Source organism: Staurois parvus, unplaced genomic scaffold, assembly GCF_062004578.1.
Source record: "Staurois parvus isolate SC_StPar_1 unplaced genomic scaffold, SC_StPar_1.0 ptg000053l, whole genome shotgun sequence".
NCBI classification, from domain to species: Eukaryota; Metazoa; Chordata; class Amphibia; order Anura; family Ranidae; genus Staurois; species Staurois parvus.
Genome location: NW_028317849.1, coordinates 6,605,249 through 6,611,248, shown reverse-complemented (window position 1 = coordinate 6,611,248; position 6,000 = coordinate 6,605,249).

Here is a 6,000-nt window from a genome sequence, read left to right as displayed (position 1 = left end):
CCTGTCCGAATCCCATGCTGTTTCTTGCACCACTCCTGAGCGAACCCCGGCTTGTCATAGTGACTTCAGCCTGGGTTCACACAGGAGTGGTGCTGGAAACTGCATGGGATTCGGACAGGAATTGCACTGTTCAGATCAAATGTGATTCCTTGCAGTTTATTTTGTATGGGCTCAAATCACACCGCAAAGGTATCCAGTAATTGGTATTGGTGAGTACTTGAGCACAAGAATCGGTACTCATACTCACCGGTAAAAACAGGTATCGCTCCATCCCTACATTCTATGCATCAAAGGATAAGTTCACCATTTGTAACATGTTACATTTTATAACCATATTCAGGGTGTAACAAGTAATATGTTACAATTGTACTTTGTACCGGCCCCCACACCCCCCAGATCCCCAGTTGTGACAACTAGCGGGGAATCTTCTCCCCCCGCTAGCTGTCAGAATTAACAAAAAAAAAAGGTATTGGGGCGAGAAATGCACATACCTGCAAAAAAGTGTGCACTTACACTTTTTTGTTAAAAGGTGAACTTATTCTTTAACAAAAAACCTCTTCTTCATCATTTCCAAAGCCGGATAATGATAACTGATAGTATGTTACATTGGCTCCACCTAGTGGACAGAGTGCATTTGGACATGGCTGTTAAAAGCAGAACTGCAATCCTATCAGGTTTTAAAAAAAATAAAACATGGAACGTGTTCTTTAACCACTTGCCCTCCTGAGGATTTACCCCCCTTCCTGAGCAGGCCATTTTTTGCGTTAAGGCTCTTTGTTACTTTAAGTGACAATTGCACAATCATGCAATGCTGCACCCAAATTAAATTTACGTCCTTTTTTTCCCCATGAATTGAGCTCTCTTTTGGTGGTATTTGATCGCCTGTGCATTATTTATTTTTTGCACTATTAAAACAAAAGTCCAACAATTTTGAGAAAAAAAAGCAATATTGTTGACTTTTTCTATTAAACATGTCCAGTAAAAAAAAATTAAAAATCTAATTTCATCATAAATTTAGACCTAAATGTATTCTGCAACATATCTTTGCTAAAAAGAAAAAAAAAATACATGTAAATTAATTGGTTCACATGAAAGTTATAGCATTTACAAATGGCAGTATTGATACTGGGATTTTTTAATTTATTTATTTTTTTACTAGTAATGGCGGCGATCAACGACTTAAAGCGGGACTGTGGCGGGCATTCTGACATCCCCAGTGACACCAATACAGTGATCAGTGCTAAAAAAAAAGTACTGACACTGTACTAATGGCACTGGGCAGGAATGGGTTAACATGAGGGGCGATCAAAGGGTTAACTTTGCGCTGTGTGCTGTTTTACTAGGGGCTGTGTGTCTTTTTTATATGTTAAAAAAAATCTGAAGAATATATTTTTAAATATATATATTTTTTAAATATATTCTTCAGATTTAAACATATATAAAAGTCATTTCAGCATATATTTTTACATATATTTGTAAATGGATTCCAAAAGTGTAGATTTGTATTTTTAAAGACAAACAGTATATTTGAAATGTATTTTTAAAACTATTTTTTCATATATTTTGTAACAAAAACGCATTTCAACATGCAGTATATATATATATTTATATATATATATATATATATATATATATATATATATGTTGAAATATATTGAATATGGCCTAAATTGTAGCATTTCAAATATATGTTAATATATTTTATATTTGGGAAGAATATTTTAAAAATATATTTCAAATATCTTTCTTCCATATGGGGGGCCCCAGACTCGGAGGGAAGGGGGGGGGGGGGGTTACGGGGAAAATATGTAGAAATGTATTGTTACTTACAGTACCTATCCTTAAATTTGGTGGTTACATTAGTTTTCTTTTTTTCTTTTCCTTTATTTTCACCTTGTGATCTGGCCATTAACACACTTCCTGTCTTTGAGTGTCTCCACTACTGATGGAGGAGCAATGGATACATTTTTGAACAGTAGTATTGCCAATTTGGAGAGAAGGTAACATTAGCTGTACTTACAAATTTTGATGCACTTCACTAACAAATTAAAGCCAAAGTAAACCTACCTATTCTTTACAGACAAGGAAGCAGCCATCGTGTCCTCTGATCTGCAGATGCTGTTCTGCATATCTGTAATTACACCACCCATTTGATGGCATGACAATTCGGAAGACAGCATAAGCAGATGTGACAGTTCTCGGCATGCTTTGAATATAACTATTTTGTGAAAAAGTAAAATAAAAAGGTTTAGTTCCATTCTAAAGCTAAACTCCTGCTTACACTTTTTAAGCTGTTTTTTTCCTTTTGGGATAAAGGTTTTATATAAATGAATAAAAACTGATCATTTTAAGCACCCCTGTCAGTGTTAAATGGTTTGTCTCAACCCCCTATCTAACAGTTTTGCGGGACAGTTTGGTCTGTTACAGGGAGTTGAAAAATAACAAACTACAGATTACCAGGTGAAAATAAATGGAAAACACTAAAAAAAATAATGCAGCCAGTATATCTACGTTGTAAGAATTGATAAGCTGAAATATATTACATTTTTTGTGTTTGTTTAATACCCATCCAATACTGTAGTGTTGCTCCCAATCTCTATTGTAATAGTTGGCAATAAGCTGGTCAATGTCATTTCAGGCTGATGGATACTCCAGTGTACTGTAATATCAACCTGGTTACTAGCCCCTGCTACAGTAAAGCTGATTGGCAGCACAGAAGTCCTGGTTATGACAGTTGTGACGTTATTCATCATTTCACAGAGTACAGGAGTCATTTGGAAACTCGGGTACTGCCCGAGGGCCCGGGGTCAGTAGGGGGCCCCATGAGATGCCCCTGATACCTTTTTCATAGGCTTTTTTGAGTTTGGGCAAGGACACAGGGGCCCCATGATCCCCTATTGCCCGGGGGCCCCATGAGCTGTCTGTCCGCCCCTGTAGACTGAACCTGTGTGTCAAAGGGCTTTCTGCAACATTCTTAGGTAATTCTGGGACATTGCATAAGTGTTTTAAATTAGAGGATAGAATTGCTAATTCCACAGTTTGAAAATAAATGCTCAGATCTACTGTGTTTGTCTTTACATTGAAAACTATATGTTGGTATGTAAAGAATATAGGGGTCATTTACAGATTCTTTATATATAATTAAAACAAAACTCAAAATACATGAATGGCTAAGCAAAAAAGTAAACTAAATCTCTTCTCATGGCTGTCAATATAGATGCTGAAGCAATTCAAAGTTTAGAGTTTATGTTGTTACCTAAGGCCTCATTTACACAAGATAAAAAAAACTCCACTTATACAGGCATTTTTCATTTTGTTTTATGCCTCTGAATGCAGCTCTATTTTTGCCGTGTTCATGCATATCATGGCGTTTAGATTCATATTTTAGAGCAGCATTGGATGCTCAACCTGTTGCCCTCCAGCTGTTGCGGAACTACAAGTCCCATCATACCTGTGCTTTTTGGAGTCATGCTTGTAACTGTCAGCCTTTGCAAAGCCTTATGGGACTTGTTGTTCCGTAACAGTCACTCTCTATATCCCACTGCTGATCACTGGAGGCATTCTGTGGAGAGACTGAGACCCCCCCCCCCTTCTACAGAGAGAGGTCACCGAAGTATTCATGGGACTGGTGAGAGGACTATTCGTCCATTGTTGATAATGCTAACAGGGACTGAGCCACAGAAAGCAGGACCCCAAGCATACCCAATCCATACCTTTTCCAAATGTAGACTACACCTATACCAACACTATACTGCATTAATCTTTACTGCATCTGAATTACATCTACCTTGTACCTGTGCCAAGACTATGCTGTACCTAAACTGCATGCAGGTTAACTGGAACTGTTGTTAGGTGCACCACCACTCTTAAAGGTCCACAACCTTAGCCGGTGGAAGATCATCTCAAAGGACTGCCCCTCCCATAATAATTATTCTGCAAGCCCTCCTTGTTCCCTGCACCCTCCTCTACCATTCTCTTTTCTTTTGGACAGTGAATACCCAGTTGGCCTAGGACTATCATCGCCATCATAAATTAGCTCTGGCAGTATCGTTCCGGCAAGATAAAACTTTCCTACTGCTGAATGCTGCACATGAGGTGGTCTTGTTGCTGTTCATGTTGACCTGGACACCCAAATGTCTTCTCATGCCTAGTCCTTACTGTTAATTACTTCACTTACACTAAATTATATTTCTACCATTGTTAATTTATTTTATGCTTGCCTAGTTACCAACCATATTGGATAACAATATATTAAGTTTGCCTTTAACCACTGGTTTGGTGCCTGTTTTCTGGCACTTCTACTGGGTACGAAGTATTACTTTCAGTGATTTCCTGTGATATTGTATGTTTGCACACTCAACTTAGTGTGTTAAAGGGGCTGAGGTACTTGAAAAAGTAGAGGCAAAAAACAGATGACCCGTCCTAATCAGCGGCTCCTACGGGGGTAGCACTACATTAATAATTATGAAATAAAATGAATGATTAAAATAGGCAGAAAGGAACTGCAGTCTTCAAAGTGTTTCTACATTTCTGGACAGTAGGAGAAGTGCCTCCTTACATTACTTGTCAGCTGGAGAACAAATGCCACATTATATTAGTGTGAGGAATGACCAATTACAGTGGAGGTCAGTGGCAAGAATTCCTCTTTACTGGTCCATGGGATGAAGACTCCACTTACATTGATGGACTCTAGGAAAAGAAGGTCCCCTTACATGGTGTTCACATTGCTGGTCAGTAGGAGAAAGAATGTGCCTACATTAGAAGGCAGTATGCCTTGTTACATTGGAGATCAGTGGGAAGAATGCCCCCCCTGTATTGGTAGTCAGTAGGATAAAACCTAGTTGCATTTGGTATTATTATTACAGGTATTCATATAGCAACTCCACACACACATACATACACACACACATACATACACACACACATACATACATACAGACACACACACACACACGTATATATATATATATATATATATATATTATATTAGATCAGGGATCACGCCTTGAAATTTCTACTCGCCTGCTCGCATTTTGCGAGTGGAAATAACATGGGGTCGACGGCCATATCGATCAAACAGCCGATGGATATGGAGCAGGTTGCCGGCACCAGAGGCGATATAAGCTTTCAGGCATTTAGGCACTCACACACTACCCAAGGGCCCAGAGTCCTTAGGAGGTCCATTGACAGGCTCCTGAAACGATGGGGAGGGCCTCAGGGTGGATTGGCAAGCGAGCTACGAGTCCGGTCTGGTAAGACAAGAGAGTGACTGACAAAGCCCAAGGAAGAGGAGAATCCACAGACTGGTGAGAACTCAGCATGTAACAGTGGGAGGAAGGGGGAGAAATGTCTGACAGGAGTGCTGAGAAACGGAGTGTGACAGGCTGAGAGAGTCAGAGGGGAGACGTGTCTGTATACTGTATATGTGTGTCTGTGTGCTTGTCTGTGTGTGTATGTGTTTATGTGTGTCTGTATGTATGTGTGTGTGTCTGTGTGTATGTATGTATGTGTATGTATGTGTCTGTATGTATGTGTGTGTCTGTAAGTATATGTGTGTGTGCATGTATGTGTGTGTGTGTATATGTGATGGTGGTAGGGGCTCTCTATTCACTTTATGTAGTAGGGGCCCTGTGTGTGTTCTGGGGGGGGCACATTGTACCATAATGGAGACCATGTGTTCTAAGAGGGGTGTTGTGTGCTCATTATAAACTCAAATTATGGGGGGGTGGTACCATAATTGTGAGTAGCAGAAATACCAATTACCCCCCTTTTTTGCCCCCCTACCCCCTCTTTTTCTCTCACCCCCTTCTCTCTTTCACCCTCCTCTCTTTTTTTTGAAAAGGGGGTAGAGGACATGGCTATGAGGGGGGGGGGGGTGAAGGAGGGTATATATTTATTTCTGTAACTGTATTCTGCACAAAACATTTAACAGTGTAATTTAATGAGAGAATTTACAAGGGCGTGTTTATAGGAGGAATTAGGGACGTGGCAGGGTAGCAG